At 35.6% G+C, this 24760-nt stretch overlaps 1 long non-coding RNA gene across 5 annotated transcripts in view; it reads right to left on the bottom strand.

The window, feature by feature from the left end:
• The window catches only part of LOC134471932 (uncharacterized), a 44521-nt gene that overhangs the window by 16044 nt on the left and 3717 nt on the right, over positions 1–24760 (bottom strand). For 3 of the 5 annotated variants that reach the window (XR_010041686.1, XR_010041684.1, XR_010041685.1), the window contains exons 2-3: positions 21975–22040; positions 11468–11607 (exon numbers count right to left, since the gene is read on the bottom strand). This is a non-coding gene — a long non-coding RNA (uncharacterized LOC134471932). The remainder of the gene's footprint in view (positions 1–11467; positions 11608–21974; positions 22041–24760) is intronic. The other 2 variants (XR_010041688.1, XR_010041687.1) reach the window with 1 other exon arrangement.

The following is a 24760-nucleotide window of genomic DNA, read 5'->3' as shown; positions in this document are numbered from 1 at the left end:
AGCTCAGTGGCATAAGCATCTGCCTTGCAAGCACATGGTCGTGAGTTCAATCCCCGGTACCAAAAAAAAAAAAAAAAAAAAAGAAAGAAAGAAAGAAATATCAATTTTAGAAGATGAAGGAAGATTCACTCCATGGGTTACAGAAATAAATATTCTGAACTGAACAGTATCTCAATATTTTAATGTAAATTTTAAAGATGTTTAGCATTACCTTAAAAAACACATAGTAATCAGTGTTGATCACCTATTGTCCTCTTTTGAAATTCTGTGTTACTTACACTGTCTTGTTTTGATTGGCTTTCTTCTGCTTTATTTTGCTTGGTTTTCATTTTAAAAACACAGTAATTAAAAGTGCAAAAAATGGAAATAGATTAATTTCACAAAATTCCTTTAACAAAAGGAAGAGCATTGAGGATAGAGGAAGAATTGACTTTAAAAAAAAAAAGATTTTTGTGATTATTAGAATTAAGAAATAATAAAGAAAGAACAATAATGTCTCCAAAAGTAACTAAGGTGTGACTATAGAATGTAAATAAGATTACATAACCAGGAAACATCAGTCAATATACAGTTATAACTCTGTAAGCATATAAACTTAGATAAAACCACCCATACTGCTTGCATCTATTTTAACAATTTTTAAAGTGCGGGAAGAACACCTTCTCTGAGTAAGATACTTTGATAAGCTTATTTAGGAGAGGAAAAGCATATCAGTTCCCTCATTTGTATGCAAAAAAAGGAAACAGTTCTGCAAAACAAAATGGGGGAAGAAAGGAAGAATGCAAATGTTGTACCAAAGGAAAAAGAAACTGACCAGTACGGCTAATGAGGTCAAACATAGCTAGTGAATATTTGCCAAATTATTTGTTAGTGAGTTTAATTTCCTCCACATTGCATACTTTCACCAAAATTTTAATTGTTCATTAATGCTTCTCATAGATGTTTCTGCAGGAAATTTAAAGCATTATGTTAATATAATCTTTTAAGAAAGTCAAAATGCCTTGTTAAACTGAAAGCTTACAACCTTAGCCAATCCCACCACAGAAATGTAAAAATCTATAAATACTTCTCTCATGTAGGAATTGAAAAAATTACTAACCTCTATGATGCCACTTTTATTCATCGAGCCATAAATTATTGACTTTTCACTCTTTTTAAAGGACTGTTAGACATAATTCAATAATTAAGTTTATTGAAAAAGGGATAGTAGTAATTCCCTATAAAATCAAACACTAAAATAATTTAATGGACTTGATGCATAATGGACAATACGTACACATAAATGGTTCTAAAGAGAACCCTGAGGCTGCAGGAAGACAGATGCTTGGCTACCTGGGCAAACTCAGCCTTCCTCACCTCTTACTTGGGTTCTGGGGGATAACGACAGAACATGCAGCAATCTGAGCTAGCGAGAACCCTCTGGACATCCAGGGAGTGGTCCTCATCCCTCCCAGGACAGGATGCCCTAGAGTAGTTTAACAATCACAGTGGCTTATCAGATATAAAATCCCCAAACTTTCTGGTGTGTTTTCAAAATCCCTGGCCTGTGGTGTGACACAAGACATGCATAGACAACACTTTACCCATTCCAGGAAGCTGTTCTGAGTCTTGGTGGGGAGAGTTGGGGAGCGGGGATGGGACACACTCATCTCGAATCCCAGGCTTCTGTTGTCCATGGCTGCCTATCTGTAATTAAGTTGCTTCACTAGACATAACCAGTACAGAGATCCTGTGTCACAGAAGAAATAACAAAGAAGAAGGAGGAGGAGAAGGAGGAGGAGGAGGGAAGGAAAGAGAGAAAGAGAGAAAGAAAGAAAAAAAGAAAGAAAGAAAGAAAGAAAGAAAGAAAGAAAGAAAGAAAGAAAGAAAGAAAAAGAATTAAATGTGAACTTTCTTTTAAAAGATAAATGAACTTTTATTAAGTGAAGGATGGAATCCACACAGTGGGCAAGACATAACTGGATACAACTAATTAACAGTGTATCAGGTTGAGAAATCACAGCATGCTTGGGAAAGAATAGAGACATCAGATCGGTGACAGTAGAGAATGTGCCCAAATAGGATCAAAAACCACCCTGAGTCCTATCTAGCAGTCACAGAATTACCCAGAGTCTCTACAACATTTATGTGAAAATATGGGAGGTTACTGAGAAGCAACATGAGAATAGTGATGTTAGTTGGGCTGATGTTAAATGACTCCACAAATCTGAAGAAACTCCACTGTTTGTAGGGACCATTTTTTCTCTGTATTCTGATGGGCTGGGTTAGCTTGTTTAAAGACTCAATAACAACTCATTCTAAAATAGGTATGTTAGGCTGGTATCAAAAGTGCTAAATCATAATGGAGTGCTAATCTGCCACAGGAAGGATAAACTTGATTTATCTGTAGGAAAACAGATGCATTCTGAAATCACAATGTTAAGTGAAATAAATCAAACACAGACATTTAAATAGCACACAGTTTCTCCTCTATGACACTGCCATGAGCTCCAGACCTTGGATGGAATCCGTCAGCCTCCAGAGCACAGACACCCTCTCCGCACTTCATCCAACTCTGTGGCTGACCATCGTAAGCCAATCTTGTAATTTCTTACACATTTGCATATCTTGTGTTACATGTGTTTCTCTATTAGAACCCTGGATAACACAACTATGAAAATAAAAGATAGATGATTAGAAGTAGATAGTTTGCAAAAGGAATAGGAAATGAAAGCTGTAGGGAGGGGAGGAGAGAGGGAAGCAGAAAGGGATGAAAAAAGAATTAAGATATTTTTATGTACATGCACCAATTCCCCAAGAGGAATAGCATCCCTACGTGCTGCAATATGTGCCAATAAAAAAATAAAAATTGAAATATAAAGCAAAGAACCAAGGGGTATGGCATTAGCTGGGCCATTCTGTACACATTCCCTAAATGATTTCTCTATAAAATTGAGCAAAATCTTGTAAATTTTGTGACTGAAATTGTCACCTCATTGGACTCTATACTTACTTTCTGATTGTTGCTCTAACAACTCACCATAGTTTTAGTGGTTAAACACTTTGAGCATATTCTTTTCGAGATTTGAAAGTCAGTCTTCCTAAAATTCGAGACTGTATCATTTCTGCAGGTTTTAAGGGAGATTCTCTACCCCTGTGCTTCCTGGCCCTTTCTAACTTTGAGAGGTCTTCTGCGCTCCTGGTTTCATGGCTCTGTTGAAAACCAGCACAGCAGAGTCTTCCAGTCCCCTTTTCTGAGTCTTATCTTCCTGCTTCTTTCTCACGATAACATTTGTGAATATTGAGTTCACCTAAATAATCCACGATAATCCACCAATCTCAAGATCCTTAATTTAATGACTTTGGCAAGCTCATTCTCCTGGTAAAATCGCATACTCATGTGCCGATGGAGCGAGGCAGTGGACACATGGAGAGGTAGCATTATTCAGCCTACCACACCTAGCACACGTAGAGACTTTGTATTAATTATAGGTCTAGAGGCAATGAAAGCTGGAAAAGAGATACATGAAGAGAACTGTCACTTCATTGTAAAGTAGAAAACTGTGTTGCCAACAGTGATGTGGAGACAGTCACAGTTTCCAGGATTATGGATGAGAGCAACAATTTCCTGAATTCTGCTTTCAGTGTCAGAGCCAAGATTTTTAAATCGAAAGTTCAGTAACATCTGTTTTCCCCAGCTCTTTCAATGCTTTTGTAAAATTCTTGTCACCCCCAGGAAATCCTTTGGTGCTTGAAATACATAGGTCAGCTTCCAATTCCTGCACTGAATCCTGATTGTTATAATCTGGAACCAATAAATATTTACCGCTAGGAGAACCTAAGATTGTGTGACAGATTTTAAATTTGGAACCCAGCCTCAATGCTTCACAATCTTGGGTAACATAGTTATTTTTTTCTGTTCCCTTTTTCCTCCCTAGTAAGTGAGGTTTATAAAAGTACCTCACCACCAATGATTGTGTGCTTTCTAATTTTAAGTTAAATTAATTTAAACATTTAATAGAAACTCTCTGGTACATGTTATTATTATGCATAGCATTACAACCCCAAAATACAGCCAACATTTAACTTTTGAGCATATATATAATATTCACAAAAATGTACTGTCATTTTTAAAAGACAATTTAGCACTTGTAATTTTAACTAGTTAGCTGAAAACAAAACAAAACGCTAAAGCATGCGAAGACTATCAAGTGCAGGCACCAACTGTCCTTTCTGCATTAGGGAAGACAAAGGGAATTTTACAATAGAAGCTTAAAATGAAGCCTCATGGAACACAATCTCATGTCTCTGGCCAGTGCAGAGCTTGTAAAGGATATGAGATGAGGTGGATTCTAAATGTGCATGAGGGAGCTGGGGCGGGGGACAGATTCAAACACAGCTGGATTTCCCCTGCTGGAAATATTATTTAAAGTGTTGGTAAGAGAATGGTCATGGGAGTAGGAAGCAAACAGGAAGCAAACACAAGGCAAACAGGATGTAATGAGTTCCTTTTCCCTCTTATAGTCTTGAGTCTCTCTCTAGAGCACAATAGCTGAACCAGCAAGGTGCTAGCTCGAAGCAGTAATATGATTAGATTAGTAGTTTGGGCCCCAGGGTCTCAAAATGAATATATGGGAGAATGGACTTGAAGGTGAGAAAGAACAGCACAAAACTGCTGTGAATTGAACATGGTCTGAGTGTGGTTCATGAAGGTTCATGTGCTGGGAGCTTGGTCTCCAGTATGGTGGTACCGAAGTGGTGGTGGAGTCTTTAAAAGCTAAGATGTAGTGGAAGTTACAGCAGCCACCTGTCAGGAGGGATTCTGCTGGCCTTAGGGAATGGGTTAGTCCTTGTGGGAGTAGTGTCAAAGCAAGGCCACCCTTGCACTTGGCCCGACTGGCACATGGCCAGTTCTCTTTCCATATTTCTGCTGCAGTGTGATGCAAACATCCTCACTAGGATTCTGATGCCGAACTCATGAACCTGCATACCTGTGAGTGAAACAAACCTCTTTTCATTATAGACCCATCATCAGATGTTTTGTGGGAGCAACACAAAATAGACTAAGACAACCAAGAAACCCACCTTTGAATATACAGCAGTTATGTAAAGCTTCAGGCAAAAATTTAAAACTGTTTCCACCTAGGACAGTACAGCTATCTTTCATACAAGTGAGGGAAGATGCTGTCCATGTCCCTCAAATTAAGAAGCATCTTGTCTCAGTCATGGCATCCATCTCCGGAAAACAGCTACACTGTTTACTTCTGTGCAATAGATTAATCTTCAAATTCTGTCACAGTTCCAACTGATTACTGTGTTTCTAAAGGATAGCTTCACGTGAAGAATTTCCACTGCATTAAAGAGAAAGCAGTGATAGTACACAGAGAGAACCTCTAAGGAGCAGGATGAATTGCATCATCTTTTACCACTTACAATGAAATAGTCCTAAAGTGTGCAGGACTTCTGATTTTCTAGGCAACACACACCATATTTGAATATCTTCTTGGACTTCTTTATTGAGTAAAATTATAAAACATTTAATTCACTGCTACTGTGTTAACCTATTTGTTACATGTGCTAGTTAATATTTTAGAAAGTGGTTTATGATTCAGATTTTTTCCTACATTTTCTAGAGTACAAATAGTTCCATTTCCAAAATCTTCAGATTTTTATGACATCTTCATATTTTCACTAAATATATTCATTCTCATTATTTATTTTAGATGGTTAATTTTGTGTTAGAATCTACATAATTTTCTTATCTGTGCTTTTGTCTCAACACATTTAAATCGTGTTATTCCTAACCATAACAATGTATATGTTACTTTTCATTACTTCTTTATAAATGCTGGATTGACTTATTCTAATTGAAATTTAATACATTTTTATAACATTTGGGTGTTATGGATTAAAAACTGGTGGTCACATCAGCTGAACTGAATCAACAGGGTGCTGAATGTAATTGGTCCACCTGAGAAAAGTTGCCAGTATGAAAAAGAGATGTGGAGAGCATTGTGGGTTTTCCTAAGTGTTGTTTGGAGCTGTTGGTTCCCCTGCAGGAGCTTGGCATGCTGGTTTCCCTAATGTGAATTTGGCCATTATCATTGGAGGAGCTTGGGATCTTGTAGCTGAAGATGTCTGTGGTTCACTTTGGGGGAGCTCTGGTCCTTTCTTTTAGCATTGCTTCCTAACTCCGGAGAGGAAGATGTTGGCTATTCAAACTCCAAAAGTTTGTCATGCTGATTTCCTGATATGTACTTGGTGGATCTCATCTTCAGAGGAGCTCAGGACTTCACTGAGGATGGCTGTGGTACTTTTCAGGGGAGCCCTGGTCCTTATTTTGAGTGTCTCTTCTTGGCTCAAGTGTAGAATCGTTAACCTACTGGCATAGTTCCTTCAACCCGCAAGCATAGACTTTCTAGCTTCCACCGCTGACCTTGAGGCCTTCCCAGCACAGCTCGTAAAACAGACTTGCATGAGTCATTGTTGTGGGCTGTAGGCCTCCAGCTGAACTCTTGGGAGGTACTGTCATAGGCTCTAAGTCTTCAGCTGGACTTACGCAGGACACTGCTGTGGGATTCCAGGCCCTTGGCTGGATTTTCTAGGTCTTTAGCATTGTGGACAGATTTCCTGCACCTTCTTGTGTTAACTCTGGGTAATTCCGTGTCCTGTATGGGATTGTTACTCTTGCAACCCCTGCCTATGACACATGGGTATTTTTTTTTTTATCTCTTTAAAGTTAGTTATATGTGATTCTTCACCCTCCACTTTTCCACACTCTCCCACACTCTTCCTCCACTCTCCCACAATCAAAAGTTTTGATTTTTACAATGAATATGCCAAAAGGAAAAAGGAGTGGATATTTAATATTTTATGTTCAGAATGGGAGCACTCTTAGAAAAGAGAAATTTACTCATCTTATTTGAGGCCAGAACTTGCTAATCAGACCACAGGATTTTACTCTAAGATGGGACTAGAACCAAATTATACTAACATTAGGGCAATTGTTGTCCTAGTCAAAGGAGCAAGAGAAACTTTTCTTACTGATCTTGGACAAAGGAAGGAGAATGCAACAGAGATTCTGGGAGCAGAGGTGAAATACCTGCATCCTGACTTCCTTTCTTTAGGCCAGTACCAGGAGGACGGATGCTAGATGGAAGAGAAAAATGGAATTGCTTTTACATTGTACACAGTTTGCAGCCTGAAAAGCCGAACTCTCTCCACCATGAGGTGCATAAGGCACTGATAGGAAGATGAGTAAAAAGGACTCTGGTCCTCTTTTTGGTTCCCTATGACAAACACTGATGAAAGGAACAGGCAAGATGAGAGACATCTTTACCCCATGCTTTAAGAAATACAAATCTCCTCTTTACCCTGACACTTGTTTAACAAGGAAAAGAGTCTCACAGGCAGTTTAATTTTAAATAGAGAGACTAGAGATTTTTTAAACTGAAAGATGCCGTTTACAACAAAGGAGAATGAGCCATTGTTAAAACTCCTCTTCAATACATGTGCCTATTTCTTCTCAAGGAGAATTTGAAAGAAAAACAGAAAAAAAGAATCTTTGCATTTTTTTGGACGTGTGTGTGTGTGTGTGTGTGTGTGTGTGTGTGTGTGTGTGAATTTAATATCACAATAATTATCTAGTGGTTTAAAAGATCTTGGTGATAATGGCTGTGTGCACATAATTATATATAATATAACCCTTGCATTTTAGAAATATATTACCCCAACAGCAGAGAAATACATGGATTATACTACTCAAATATTTCTTTAAATTATTTAGTTATGCTGCTACTACATAGTGAGATATTACTATTCAAACTCACTCATTTCGTTCATATCACGTGTTATACAATTGTGGAACCTTCCGTCTTTTATGATATTTTCCTCTTTCCAATCCAAAGCATATTTACTATGATTTATTTTAAAGAAAAAGTAATAAAAATTACCTTGAGTTTTAATGAGGCCAGGATTTACAGAACAGGTGAATTCATTTACAAGTAGTTGGTCATAAAAATACTGTTCTAATCAGAAAGTTTTGAGGGTTTGTTCTGTTTTTTCTATCATATTATTTTTTTATCCAGTTTACAGTCTTACATCTTTACTTATGCCTGGAAATTGACCACTTACATTTAAAAGGAAACAACAATTTTAATACAAATTATCATTTTAATATAGCTGTTACCATATAATTAATTTTTAAATTTTGATATAAGAATTTGGTGTGAAGACATTATCAATTTACTTACCTTAAAAGCCCTAGAGTACAACCACATTCCACTAAATACCTGTTACAGAATATTTATAGAAATGTCTGCTCTACGTGTACAAAATTTTCAGAAAATTGGAAACAATATCACAATATTACATAATTGTGTTAACGCTGCTCTTAGAAAACAAAATTAAGGTGAATTTATGACCATAGTACTGAAATAGCTAATAAGAAATCTGCCAGTTTAGAATATCTGTTGGTTTGGTGTTCCCCATAGAGTTTTTATTTTACTGCCAGAATCAAATATTCCATTTTAAAATTAAAATAAATAGAAGTCTGGGCCACTGAGTGATTCATGCATTTTGTACTAGCTTGTGTCATCAAATGTAAGAATTTACATCTTGGATTTTTAAAAATATTCCTTTTTTTTTTTTTTTACTAAGAATTTCGTCATTTTTCCTTGAGCTCCATTTCACTTCCATATCCTATATTTTCTCTATTTTTTTGTTGTTAAGTGTTCTATAAATTTTGATACTACTGGTTGATTGCTTTAGATGCACTATTCTTAACCAGGTTTTTTTTTTTTTTTTTTTTAAACATTGGTGCACCACCACACCGAGCAGCAAAGTTGTTTTTCTTTTTCTCTTTCTTTCTTTCTTTCTTTCTTTCTTTCTTTCTTTCTTTCTTTCTTTCTTTCTTTTTCTTTCTTCCTTCCTTTCTTTCTCTCTCTCTCTCTCTCTCTCTCTCTCTCTCTCTCTCTCTTTCTTTCTTTCTTTTTTAACCAGGGATTGAACTCAGGACCTGATCTCATGCTTTCCAGGCAGGCACTGTGCTGCTGAACTATATTCCCAGCAACCAAGGATTTTTTTTCTCATGCATATTATTCACTGGGATAGCAGTTTATATATGCTGGTATTTATGGAGCAGACAGTGTGCATTGTTCTCTCTCACACATACAAACACATGCACACACACACGCAATTTAAATTAACACAATCCAGTATAGCAGCTTGATGTTTTTATTTTGTCCTTACGGAGGAAGATGCTGAAAAGCAAAGGGTTAAAGTACTTAGTCCAAGGTCACAGTTAGCAAATGAAAGTGCCTTGGTTTGATTCTATGCAATTGGACTACAAAGCACACTTCACTACGTTTTAGGGAAAATCTTATTAGTTTCAAATTGTTTTCATATAACTATAAAACCTAACAGTGTGTTTCCAAATATTGTTAGATTCAGATAGATAAAAAACAGCGTGGTGGCTTCCTTTTATTTACTGTCAGGTCCTCCGTCTGACTAAATGGAGTTTCCTGTAGCCTAGGCTCAGGATTGGAGGTCCTCACAGTCATAGTCATGAAGGAATGGCAGAATCTTTCATTGTATCTCTGGAAATAATCCCAGGAAGGATCAATTATGCTTGTTTGGGTCACAGCCTAAACTTGAATGATGGTGAGTAATTTGAGACAGATATCTACAATGGTCAGCCCCACCTAGTCCACAATGATGTAACAGTAGTACTACTCTAAAAGAGTGGTCCTGTGATTCCTCCCAAAGTGTATTAGCCATGCAAAGAAAAGACCATTACATGTCCATAATGTCTATTAATATGTATTGACATTAGGCCTTGTGAACTTAGCAAAAGCACTACATTAAAATTCACAAAACACTATGAAGCAAAATTTACCTGCATTATTTCAACTAATAGAAACAGACTGATGCAATATATGTTCAGATTATGTGTAAATCATCAAAACTGTTGATGATAAACTACATATCCCACTGTACTGCTATTAAGAATACTGTAAAAAATTATATGCCCAGTTCTAAATGTGATAGCATCAAATCTAAGCAACATTCTTTAACATTAAATATATTTAAATGATGAAATTAAATTTTATTCTGACTTATACTTTAGTGTTCAATAATAATTAATCATTTAAATATAATCTAATACCCTATGCATTCTAAGCCTTATTTACTAATTTCCTGAGGGTATACAACCAAGGAGTGGAAAACCTGTTTTGGATGAGTTTAGTTTTATTTATATCCTATAGTTGAATAAGTATGATCACTAAGAAACATGTTCAATGAAATAAATTCAGAAATTACAAAAAATTGATCCAATAGCATATACTTTACAAACATACTATGTGAAAGGAAAGTGCTCTGGGAAAAGGAATTCATTTAAAAACTCTCTGTTTACTATTACTTGAGGAGGGGGGTGGAATTACAGAGAGTGTGCATCTTGGCATTCATGCTCAATATACATGTGTGTCACATTTATTTATTTTTTTTACAACCTATCCCCTGGCCTCTGTTTGGAAGGAATAGAGAGGAATTAAATCCAAGACATTTCTGTGATGCGTTTCCTCATCAGAGCTGTCTAAAGTCTTAGGGCTCTGCACAAGTATCTGGGATGCTCCTGAAATTATGGATCCATAGTGATTTCTGGTGACACATTGATTACTACTCTATATGTGGTATTTTCCAGTCTAATGGATATCTGTTCTTCTCCCACTGGATATTCTGAGTCTTTGCTAACATTGAAACCATGATGTTTAGAGTCCAAAGTTCCTAGAAGTTGCTACTTAGAGAGATTTCGAATCCTAATGACTGTGGGATCCACAAATCTTTGTCGTATTCGTAAGTTTTAGGAAAATAAACTCACTCTCTGGCCTCAAATACTTCATTCCCTTCTCCATTTTTTTCTTCACCTCATTAGACAGTCAAAATGATCTCATTAATAAAATGTTATTTTATAAAACATGGAAGGATGGTTGTCCTCAAGAGAATTCTACTTCCATTTTGAAAAAAAAAAAAAAAAAAAAAAAAAGTTTGGGAACAAGAAAATACAAGCATCCCAGTGTCTGACTTCCAACTTCAAAGAGAAAGGAAGGATAAATATGGAAGATGTAATAATCTTGAAAAAATTTTCCAGCTTGAATCATTCAAAATTTCATTAGAACGGTCTCTGAAATAATACAAGAAGTAGCAAGAAAATCTCATAAATCCCAACTCAAATTGTGGTTTAATCAGATATATCTCAGTTCCGCAGAGTTGGAGATAATGCTCAGTAAGGATGTCAGTAGGATCCTTAAGCAGAAGCTACGTGAAGGATAAGGAAAAAATCATTAGCAAGAAAAGCAAAATGAATACTTAAAAACAGAACAAACTAGTCAGGCAAAAAACCTTTACCGACAATGAGAAAATAAACAGACAAATTGTTTCACATTTTGAAACTAACGGGTACTCACAAGGTTGGAATTAGAATGCCTACCTTTAATTCAGAAGACATGTGGCTGTGTGCTGTATGACATTGAAGAGCCTCAGGAGAGCTGCAGGTGTGACAGTATGTGGCTCATTCTGGTGGTAGTTTAGTGAATTTTTGCTTAATCAGTGTCTAGGGGCCTGGGTAATCTGTGGAGTCAATAAGCAAAGAGCCACCTTATACAGGGCAAATGATCAGATTTTCTTACATAAAATCATGTGTATGCATTTAAGTTATTTTCAAATAGGTAAATGTTGAGCACTTTCTATTCCTGATCTTCTGCTGCAGGTACTCACGTTGTTTAGTTCACTTAGCTCACACAACAATCCATAAAGTTTTTCCACAGAAGTTAAATGCTGAAAGCAGGCAGCATCTTAGAATTGTTCACCCACTTTAGTCTGCAAGGGTTTGATAAAATTATTCCAAATGCAAGAGTCCACACACCTAAGTATATTGTTTCTCTTATTCTGATTCAGCCATGTTCACACTTCAGTGGCATTAAGTGTATATCATAGAGGGATTTGTATCCAAGACCACCAATCACCATTTTACGGGCAAATTAAGAGATTTTCAGGAGTGTTTTCATAATTCCCAACTTTCAGATTCTTTTTTAATCTAATCTTTCATCAAATATAACACTGAGCTACACTAACTTTAACCTTATTCGCTTCCTTTGCTTCTGCTTGGACTTAAGAATACAGCTTCAACTAGAGTGTGCGTGTGCACACATATTTGAACACTGGGCACCTCTTTCTTTACAGTGCAAGCTCACTCACATCCAGTCCTGTGAAACTGCAGAGGGAAAGCCCTCTGCTCAGTGCTGCTCCTCAAGCACAATCATCAATGTCACCATCACTGCTCGAAGTGTTAAGACATACTAGAGACGTTTATCCCTCATCCCACATTGTTGGAGCTTCTAATCTGATTGCTATATTTTGTTGATGAGAGCTGTTTTTAGATACAAGTAAAATAAAAAATTTCTATTTCTCTTTTAAGAATCAGGACTGGTTTAATTTCAGAGTCCTAAAATTTCAAGGTGAGTTCTTTAAAAAAATTGCTTCTATTTATAACTACTTATCTGCTTGAAACAGGACTTTATTTTTGAACTAATCCAACAAAAAAATCCACAGAAATAAATCAGAGGCTGAAGGCTCTCTAAGACTGCAATTGTCATCATAATCCCCAATGTCATAAGTGTCACTTCCTTTAGCCTTGCCTGTTCAACAAAGTAGCCTTATTTCTGAGTGAAATTTTAAGTGACCGATTATTTAAAAATTTAAATTACTTTTAATAAATATACAATTATTTAAGTGGTTTAAAACATAATGCTTTCCAGATGTTCCTCAAAGGATTGCTATTGAGACCATACAAGGACATAAAAAAAATGTGACTTCCCAAATTTAAAGACCCAATCCAAAAATGGGCATTTGAGATGAATACACAGTTCTCAGGTGAATAAATACAGACAGCAAATATATATATGAAAGAATGTTTAACATCACTGGTCAATCAAGAGATGGAAATTAAAACAACACTGACATTCCATCTCACCTTGATAAGAATGGCTACTATCAAGAAATCAACCAATAATAAATGCAGGAAGAACTGTAAGGAAAAAGGAACCCTTTGCCACTGTTGGAGGAGCGTAGACTGGCACAAACATTGTGGAAATCAGTGTGGAGATTCCTCAGAAAACTAGGACTAGTGGTCCCATTTGACCCAGCTATTGCCTTTCTGAAGATCTTCCCAGTAGAATTAAAAACATCATACCACAGCGACATATGTGCACTCACGTTTATAGCAGCACAACTTATAATCACTAAATACTGGAAACAACCCAAATGCCCATCAATTGAGGAACAGATAAAAAAAGATGTGGTTTTTTTTTTTAATATAGTGGAGTATACTCAGCCATAAAGAAGGATAAACTGGAGACTGTAGGTAAATGGATGCAACTCAAGGCCTTACTTATAAGTGAAATAAATCACACATGTGTAAACATTGTATTGTTTCCCTAGTGTGAGAAGTTGAAATAATAAATAAGATACAAATGCACAATAGATATTGTGAAATGGGAAGAACTTGTTCAAAAAGAAGGAGAAACTGGGGTGAGGAGAAAGAAGGAAAGGAAAAGCAAAAAAATTATATACAAACACACACACACACACTTAAGACAATTAAGATAGTTGTACTGCTAACTTCTCTTGGATCATTGAGGAGAAGGATTGGTGCTAATGTTTGGGCAATTAAATGCCTATATCTTGGACTCTGAGTAACTAATTTAAGGATGGCGATGTGCAATGTATTGAGCATTGTTACTCTCCTGGTATCTTGTTCTGAAATTCTGCTCTTTTCTCTCAAAAATTAATATATATATTTACCTGGTAGGAATAGAGTTATTGTAATTAATTTCACTTAGTAAAGCCTTCTAAAAACCTGAGCATAGAGATGGATACTGCTGAAACACCTTTTAAAATTTCTGGGTCTTCAAAATCAAAGGTAAAAAAGTACAAATCCTTATGCAGACTATACTACTGGGTAATTTAATACTAGTAATGTTTTCTTTCTGGAAGTATTATAGCTAATAAAGAACAACAGGAGAATTAGAGTAAAGCCATTTTGAACTTCTAATGAATTAGTAATTCTAAAACTAATTTTCAACATCAAAATGGAGACATAAACCTTATATGCCTCTTACTGAAAGAACACTACTATCTATGAAGTACTTGTGTTCAAAAAGAAAAATCAAACCTATACCATCAACTCTGTCAATATTACTACCAATTTTCCAATTCATAAAGTACAGAATAGAGATAAACATGCTGACAATACAGTAATTGAATGTATAAATTATCATATGTAGGAAATTCCATAAGGCAAATAACCTAACTTTTATTTTTTAATCAAACATATTTCAAGGAAAATAAGAGATGTATGCAGAACTCTTAGAGATGTTTGAGAAATATATAAAATACTACTGCTTATACAGAATTCATGAGATTTAAAAATGTGAATAGTGTTTTGGTAATACAAGTGATTATTAAATTTTTATATATTGATGACATTTTGTTTATTTTAAAGATGCAATATTTTAGAGATTTCCATGGTTTGGATTTGGAGTGTCCCCTAAAACTCATGTTCTGAAAGCTGTTTCCAAGACATCACTGTTCAGAATTCAGCACTGTTTAGATTTGTAATCTGATGGCCTCACGGGCAGGTTGTGGAATCACAGGAGAGGAGCTGGAAGAGGTGGGTTCTTAGGACAGTGTTCTTGGAGTCTGTCTTGTCTTGTCCCTCCTCTTTTTCTTCTCTCTGCTCCTTGGCTGCCAGGAGTTGAGTAACCGCCTTCCAACATGCTTTTGCACTACTACGGTTTCACCTAGCCATAGGCTTAAAAGCAATGGAGTCAGGCAACCTGATGGAAGCCTCTGAGCCTGTGAGCCGTAATAAAGTTTCACTCCTTCAAGTCATATTTAAGGTATTATGACACAGTTATTGAAAGCTGTTTTACAGATATAGATAGATATACACCAAATTACTTATGACTAAATCATACTGTTTACGATTTGCTTTTCAATGATCCAATAGTAGCTAATATAAATAAAATCAGATTGATCGTGAGTTGAGAAATATTTAAACTGAATTATGGGTACCAGGAATCCTAAGCCATGTATATCTGAAATTTTCCATAGTAAAATGTTTTTATAAAAATAGCTAAAAGGAATACCCAAAACCAATGCATGGTAAGATGCAAACAAGGGCCCCCTCCCAGGAATTCTGAGGAATTTAATAGTAAGAATAACAAGAAAATACCAGCAATCACAATAGCTACAAATAAAAGATTATATCTACAATATACATTCCAAAATAAATGATGAATTTGGAAGACATATTTTTCAAAAAATTTACTTGAGTTATTAAGGATTGCTTATCCACCTAGCTCATTCCTGAAGTTATATAAAAATTCCAAAATTTGATTTCAAGAGTGACTCTTACTTCTAAATTGTGGGTTAGATCAGAGGCTTCCAGGCTCCTGACCACATCTCTGTCCATCAGTGTGTGCCAACTGCATCTCCCAACTATAGGCCCCTTTAACTCTTTACCAAAGTACTTTCCCTGGACTCTGGAGCATACTCTGACTATGCAAAGAGCAGACCACAGGTATAGGAGCATTATTATTCCTTAGGAGTAGCTCTTAATCAACGATTGGTAGAAGTCATTCTTTTTTCTCTCTTGGAATAAATCTAAAGTCATAGCCTATGCTGGCAACCAGATCTACCAGAATTAAACTCTGGTTATCTATGGTAGTATCTTTATTGGTGTCTTATTTACTTGTCTCATTGCTGAGAGAAAATACTCAACACTCAAAAGTTAAAGGTGGAAAGATTTATTTAGCTGACGTTTAGTGGAGGTTTCAGTCCATAATCAGCTGGCTCCAAGGCAGGATGGCACAGAGCAGAGGATAGGTCAAGGCGGTGGTGGATAGCAAAAGCAGCAACCAAGGAGAGGAGTAGGCCTCTTTTCCTCCCTTATATTTTTTGTAGGCTACCCACCTTGGGTAGCACTGATACCACCAATCCCAGCACTAGACAATAAATCAATCACAAACTCTAGATTTGGCTGCTTGAGGATTTAAGGAGACATTCAGACACAAACCATAACCACTGGCTATTCTTCTTCTCTCATTTTTCTCTTTCACTTCCCCTATTCATCTACTGCTTTCTGAGATCTCTTTCCAAATAATTACTTACCCCCAAATCTTTATCTCTGTATCTCTGTTTCTCTCCATGTTTCTCTCTTTCTATAGATAGATAAACAGACAGATAGACATTTCCCCAAAACCTCATGTGCTTGTACATGGGGCTTTGGGGACATTATTGAATTATGGGAGCAGTATAACTGACTTGCTCTTAAAAGATGGGACATAGTCAGTCCCTCCCTGACTCTTTCCTTTTCTGCTTTTGGCTGCCACCAGAGAAAGAGCACATGTCCCCTCTAACTCCCCCTCTTCCATGTTGTTTTTGGAGCCAGCAGAGCATAAGCTAAAATCTACCTCTCCCCCTCTAATTTGTTGATGTTGCACTGAATCCCAGTGATGAGGAAAATAACTAAGATGGGTTTTGGTCTTTTATGGGGCTCTAATTGACCATGGAATTCAGAAGCTTTTGGGAGTGGTTCACGAGAGGAGTCTGGAAAAGTTTATACATGCTATCAAGTTAGCTATCATGAATGCTGCAAAGCCTAGTTGATAGAAGATTCTAGTCAGAGGTCAGAAGATTAGACTGCTGATAAAATGTCAGATTATACAATCCAGGCTTAGGAATTTTAAATTGTGGAGAAGGACTCCATTAGCAAATGGAATCCAGGGCACATGTGTTAGGCTCTGGCAGAAAATTTGTCTACATTTATTTATATCCTGAGATTTTTAGGAGTCTGGATTAAGGGTGATAGGTTAGCTAACTCGGCAGAAGAAATTTCAAGGCAGCTCAACATTCAGGCTAAGGCATGGGTACTCTTGGGGTTTACATTGAGAATCAACACCAAACAGCACAGCTGATTGATTTTAAATGCTTTGAGTTTCACCAGCAAAGAAGCTCCTATAAAATTGTGGCTACTAAAGTTGGAACAGAAGATAGTTGATTGCAGATAGGATTAGAATTAAAAAGTCAGATACCCTCAGTCAGAATAGAAAGGTTTTTAGAGGGCATCTGAGGAAACAGAAAGAGCCTACCATTTGGCCTAGAAAAGTAAAGCACTTTGCTTTGAGAAGGGCAAATCTCCTGAGAAAGGCCACCTAGGGAATTGATTCTCTGGAATTTATTTGATGTGCTCAGCCATCTAAGCATTCAGAGGCCTCTTCAGCAATGATGTAAAATGGTCTTGTTACTTCTCAAGTGGATGGCAGACCTTAGTACCATCTATGAGGTGGTAGTTTCACAGGCATGATGAATGTAAGTGCTGTGAGGCCACAGAGATTTCCACCCAGATTTCAGAAGCTGCCATGGTAGTCCAGATAGTAAGCGTCTGAGAGGGCAGAATGAGAAATTGTGAAAGTCAAGCAAAAAAGTGCAACAGAGAGCCCTCAAAACTGGATAAGAGAGGTGTGTGAAACATTTAAGGAAAGTCACAAGCAGTAACCAAAGCCAGCCCAAATGAGAAGCCAAGGAGAACACAACTGATGGTGCCATAGTGGCAGTACTGCCCAAGCTGGTTGGGGTTCATACCTTGCCACAGCTTACCCTATATGCTGGACACACACCTATAGGAGTTCATGTTTGCCGTGCTGGGTTTTGATCTTGCTTTGGCCCCATTCCTTTTCTACCTCCATCTCTTCCTTTTGAAATGTGAAAGTTCAAAATGTTTACCTTTCTTTTTGATTTTTGCAGAGGCTCACAGCTAAGAGTTTGCCTTACATCTTGGGACAGATTTTAGATTTGGATTTTTCAGCAGAGCTGAAACTGTTAGGACTTTGACAACTCTTAGAGATGAATTAAATGCATTTTGCCTAGAGAAATTTGCATGAAGTTTTCAAGGGGCAGGGGTGGAATGTTATGGCTTATATCTAGAGTTTCCCCAATGCCTCAAGCACTCACAGACAGGGCTTTGGGAGGTGACTGGATTATGAGATTATAGCTGCTGGATGTTTGAAGGTACAGCCTAGTCAGAAGTGGTGGATTATTGTGACCTGGAAGGATTTATCTCCTCCCCCATGCTTCCTTTTTTATCTTTTTCCTGACTGTCATGAAGTGCACACCTTTCCTTCTCTAGGCTCTTCTACTATACTGTTTTTTCCTGGAGCCAGATGACCATGAGAGAGCTGAATCTAGTAAAATGTGAGCCCAAATACACTCTCTTCTTTTAAGTTATGAGCGCCAGGTATTGTTATATTCATGACAAGAAAGTGACTAAGACAATATTCAATATGGAAAAAAAAAAAAGGTGAACATCTTCTCCTGTTTGGGGATGGAGAATCTAGACTTTCTTCAGGCATATATTTGTTTTGAGAGACTGGTGAATCTCATTAGAAGGGTATAATGGCTATGATTTTTATTTTTTTAATTAAATATGTTAAGACTTTAAAGTATCAAGGATGATTCAAATTGTGATTTACAAAGTCTAATGTGCTTAAGAATCACATCTTGTTATAAATAAGGACTCCTGGCCTCTAGCTCAGGGATTCTGATTCAGTAGGAATCTAGATTACAATTAATAGGTATGCCATGATAAAGTATTAGAAATACATACTGAGGATCTCACTTGGAGAAACAATGACATCTATGCCAACCTTGTAATTACTCGTAAACTGTACTAGCCAGTGTGTTCTATGTGCCTACAAAAAAAGTTTCGAGGTGACTCGATGGCTTGTACCATATCCCAGAGTCTTGACTCTATGTTGCTAATATGAAATTATAAATTTAATTTCAGTCTGATTCAGATGTCACTGCTGCTATTCCTGTCTGGTGTTCTGTAAAGGTAGACAGTAAATTTAGTTTGGAAAAAATAAAACTGTGGCGTAGATTGAAGGGTGTGGTGAGCAGAGCTCTAGCAGAGGCTTCAGGAATGCCATACTTCACTCCTCACTTATGCCTGGGTGTGCCTCAGCCATGTGCCCTTTCGAATCCTATTGTGCCCAGTTCTGAGATGAAAACAGAAAGCACTGCTGAGAAATAACTTAGCTCTGAAGTTAACATTTGCTCTTATTCCTCACTTGAAACTTATACTCTTGACTTTATTTTACTCGATACAGATATGGAGATAAGGCCATAGGAACTACTGTTACTCACTTGTTATTCACTTCCTGACCTGCTCTATTTTTTGAATTCTGTGCAATATTTTTGTAACAATTTCCAAATGATGACCATTTGTAAATTCCTCTGGAATTGCATTTATGAGCACCAATTTACTTTTTCAATTAGTTCACACAGTTTTATTTGGATTTAGCATTCCCTGTATTCCTAGAGCTCTAATTGGCATCAAAAGACAAATAATTGAGTCTTCAGTTTTATTGATATTGCAATGTTATCTTCTTTCCTTACTAAACTTTATGACTTGAAAGCTGTAAAATTGACTTGAGAATTCTTTCTTTGACACAATTACACAAAATTATTGTAACCTAAAAACGATGCATAATCTTTTGTAGAAATGAAAAGTTTACCCTCAAGTTTGTTAGAGATACTATTTTTTGAAATCTGATTTGAATTAGATTCAAAAAATCTGGAATAGAGAAGAGTCATTGCTACAATTTGTTTTTAACAAACATACTTAATATGCAAAAATAAAACAAGTAAGTCAAACTACTATATTTGCAGAAGGCAAAAAATGTGACTTTAAAGCCATGGGACAATAATGTATTTTAAAACACCTCAAAGCTTAAACAGTGCAAGGACAGTTACTTTCACATCACCTTAAACTATGACGGTAATTTTCCATCTGAAGCAAGGCATTCTAACCCAACTATTCACCTAGAGAATTTTTATAGTACTTCCAGGAGAAGAAAAAGGTTAAGTAAGGCCTTTGCTAAGACCGATGTTCTCAAACATTTTATTCTTGAACCCTCTGTCCATTCTTAAAAATTAAGGCGAATTGAAAGTATTTATGATAAATTAAAAATTAGAAAAATTAAATATATTATTATAAAAGAACAAACTTTACATTAACGTGAGCAAATAGAATATCTTATGAAAATAAGTAAAGTTTTCAAAATCAACAAAAAATTTCACAGAGTGCAGGTAAAAGTTACTCCATTCCTGTGATAACAATCTGTTGAAAGCTTTAAAACTCACAAGACTGTTAAAGGACTTATTAGTTTGCTATAGACTTAGGTAAACTCCATCCATATGCGACACCTGTAAAATGAATTACATATTGTGCCTGCCATGTGCACCACAAAAATCTTAGATAGACTACTAAAACTGTTAAGCCTAAGTCATGTCCCCTCGCAATGGATTGGGTGCAGTGACATTGAAACTCTCTTACTTCCTAAGAAAATATTCTGACGTTTAGAAAAGAATAGTGATTATGGAAAAAGAAAGGCCTGTAATCTCTCCCTTATGTTTATTTTATAATGACAGTGTAGCTATGAAAATAATATAATAGCCACACTCTAATTATACAAACACATACCTAAAAATATATCACACTTTGTATATTAGTATGCAATGTAGTCTTACATTACCTTAGAAAGCAGCAGAATGAATTCTGTAAACCTTTTGAAATCTAGTTGTTTATCATTTAAAAAGTGTGCTTTTAGGCTTCATAGTGAAAACTACATATATTGAGTAAAAATAAACTGTTACTATGGTTATTTTTGTTTGTTTTTACTTTTTAAACTGAGCCCAGTAGAAAAATTTAAATTATATATGTGAGTATTGAATGGTACTGATTCACAGAACGTAAGAGGAAAGCAATTGACAGAGGATGAAATGAAATTTAAAAAAAGAAGGGACATGTATATATTAAGTTTTCTAAGATGGAAAATACTGGAGTTCATTAGTATTTTCAGAGAGTAGTAAACGAAAATTAAGATAAAATATTTTCCAGAATAAATTCATTTTGGTGATTAAGAAAACTGAAGATTTTTCAACTCATTACCTAATCATAGACTATTACTACTTGAAAAAAATTCTTACATCAGAAAGTGAGTCTCTTTTTTTGGAAAAGCTTTAAAGAGTATTTTGCTTACGCCTAAGGGTTGTCACTGGGGCCAAAAAGGTATGAAAGAAGTGATTTTTAATTTTGATATAGTCTTTCTTTCCCTTTTCTAAATGGTAATAAATTTCATTCATTTTCAGGTGATATTCTTCTCATTGGTCATTTGGACAAGTGGACCTTTGCTTGCTCAAAATAAATATATAGATAATAAATGTTGAATGACTACTAATCTTAAACAAATAAGATTTTTAAAATTTATTTTTTTATTTATGTTATTGCTGGGGGTTTAATCCAGAGTCTTGCATATGCCAGGCAAGTGCTCTAACACTGAGTTAGATCTAAGCCCTTTCTTTAAACTTTTTAGTATAGGAAATTCCAAATTTATCATCCATCTTAATATTAACCAATAATATTCAGTCAGTGTTTACACACATAGGTATCCACCTATGACTGCTCTTCATTCACATAATTTGAATCCCAGACATCACACAAATTCATCAGTAAATATTTCAGTATGTACTTCTGACATTAAGGACTCTCAGAAACCATAGTTTTGATAACCTATCATGAATAAAAACAGAACTAGTAATTTTGTAGCGTCAAATATCCAATCAGTATAAAAATTTAACTACATTATCATGGTGAATATATAAATATAAATTAATATCAGACTCTAAAATAACTTTACAATCTCAGCAAAATTACATTTTCCTATTTGAGTATGTCAGCTATTCATTATATATGGTGATTTCTGATGAATAAAAATGTAGCTAAGTGATAATCTTACGTCACTATTGCTATAATATTCTTTGGCAATATAAAAATATTATAACATAATTCACCCCTTAGAAATAAACTGAATTACCATTATGATTATTAACCACTAGATGCCACAGTTGCTTCACACAATTGAAACCAATTCAGCCTTGATCTGTGAAGAAAAAAAATGGTAACATTGAAAACAGATCAGTAAAATACAGAAGTGTCAGGACCACCCAAAACTTGATTATACCCTCTAAAGGTAGCATAGGTTGAAATCTTTATATAAATATTTGCCTTTAACTTTTACAAGTGATCAAATTATGATACCCTCCACTTTAAACTCATTGTACTTTTCCCCCCCATGAGTTTAAAGTTATTACTCTTTCCATTTAATGAAAATAGTACAGTACTGTGCCAAATCACACTCTGCCAACTGAGCCCTAGCTGCCCTCAGGATGGTCAACATCGACGTTATTCTAACACTAGGAACGACACTGGCATGACCCAGATGACGTCTTAATGTATTTTAATAACTTCAAGTCTGAAGAGGTAGCAAATTAGTCCTATGTTACAATGGTCAAATACGCATATGCCTGAATTTACTACAAGTATCAGACATGAGGAAGAGCCAGCTCTGGAATTTTTGTTATGAACTATTACAATATTAGGAGGTTACTGGTTTTCTCAAACTATGCCGCCGAATTCCTTCATAGATATTTTATAAAGTAGTTCACAGGGTTATTTATTGAAACTGGCTAGATTAGAGCCACGGTTATACTGAATATTTTTAGCCAGATATCTTATATGTACCTACGTTTATGTTCTCTTTTAATACAGTATGTAAGTCTTATTATATTTTGTCATGTAACTAGTTTTCCTGTTTATTCAAGATAAAGAGTTTCCATATAAATTTCTCCTTCAACATATCTGTTATCCAAATAAATACATTTCCTAAAATTTTCCCTATAACGTGTTACTTCATTATTTTTAATTGAAAAAAAATAGTACTTGATAAAAATTTTCCAGGAAATTATCTACCCTAACTATTGTATCTCTTTAAAGTATGAGAAAAATCACTTCACTGTTCTTAGGAAATGGCAAATAACTATAGGAATCTTAACATGTATGAAATTAACATTTCCCAAAACTGCTACTTGCAAATGAGGAAGACGTGCAGACATTGGGTGGGGAGAAGAAAATGAAGTTTATTTTTCTTCTAGTTTAAGGGGATGGAGTCATTTCAATAATGTTTTAGGTGCTTTCCCTAAGTCTGCCCTTGTCTGCTTAGGTTTCTTCTCCCCCACAGGCCTTCTAGTGTTCCTATAAAATGCAACTAGATTGGTTCTGTATTGTAAAATATAAATAAAATCCACATTCCCCTACTTCACAATACATTATTATCACCCAAAGTAAAAGTCTAAGTCTTTAAAAATGTCTGCCAGGCTCTAAATACCCACTATCTAAGATGGTGACCATAGGTCTCACTATTGAATATCTGAAATGTAATGTGAACTAGGATTTACTCTAAGAGTATTGTAATTCACAATGGCTTTAAAAAAATAATACAAGGCCAGGGATATAGTTCAGCAGCACAGCACCTGCCTGGAAACTGCGAGGTGGTGAATTCAATTCCAGGTACCAAAAACCCAAAACAAAAAACAGTTAATGCCAATGTAAAGAACATAAAATATCTCACCAATGATGTTATATTGATATCTATGTTAAAATTATATTTGGGATATATTAGTTTATATTAGTTTGAGTCAAAACTATATACATATATATTAGTTTGAACAAAAATTACTTTCATCTATTAGTTTTTAAACATTGCTACTAAAATTGTAAATTATAATTTATAATTCCCATTCGTAATTCTAGATAGTTCTATTGCACAGCCCTGGCCTAACTTGTTAGCAGGTCACCAGTTCCTTCCCATTTCCTGTCTCTTACTATGATGCACTGTGCAGAAGAAGAGGATGCTTCCTCTTCTGGAAAGTCTTCCTTCAGATAACCTAATGGTTTGTTTCCTAACTCTTCTCTATTCTCTACTAAAATTATCAAAAAGATGTTCTCCAACCAATCAATTTTGAACTGTCTCATTCAACACATGCACACTTCCACTACCGCGCTCTAGTTTTTAAAAACTCTTACCATGGACAGATTATATACTATTTCTTTGTTTACACAAAAACATCCCACACACATTCACATGTAAGAGTACAAGCCCCTAGAAATTTTGATCTGCATTTTTTTTTTTTTTGTATTCTTGAAAATAGTACCCGGTTGAAAGTAGAACGTAAATAAATATTTGTTAAATAAGTCAAAGAATGAAACATAAAAGTAAGATGATATCAAGTGTTTATCATGAAAGAGAATTCCCTAGGTCTACAATAAACTAGACTCTGTGTTAAGCACTTACATTTAATATCTTAATACACATGTGCAGAAACGTGTTTACAGAGAAGAAATCTAAAGCTCGAAGAATTTAAGGAACTTTTCCAAGGTCACTTAGCTAGTAGTGAATATCACTTCTATATCTTTTATTTCATGTCTTCTCAGATGCCCAGACTAAACCACATGCTCTTATAAATTCTCTCAAAGTACTTAAGCTTTCTCTTGATATTATTTATCAGCACCATAATCTGTATTATAAAGTAGTCTTCAGCAAGCTGTCCTGTGCTATGCTATGATTCACAGTGTGAGGCAGTAAACATTTTGTTGATATATCCATGTCCAAAGCCACCACCCCTGTCTAATGTTTAACCTGCAATACATACCTCAGCAAGAAATTAACTTTCTCCTTAAATATGCTGAACAGTTCCAGAGTGGAGTACCTGTGCCTAGTGAGATTTAACATTTTTATAGATGACTGGCATGAATGCATGTATT

Source organism: Cavia porcellus, unplaced genomic scaffold (genome assembly GCF_034190915.1).
Source record: "Cavia porcellus strain 051 isolate PalLab524CR breed Dunkin Hartley unplaced genomic scaffold, mCavPor4.1 scaffold_21, whole genome shotgun sequence".
Classification (NCBI taxonomy): Eukaryota; Metazoa; Chordata; class Mammalia; order Rodentia; family Caviidae; genus Cavia; species Cavia porcellus.
The sequence above is the reverse complement of the archived record's forward strand: the minus strand, read 5'-3'. Positions and strand labels throughout refer to the sequence as shown.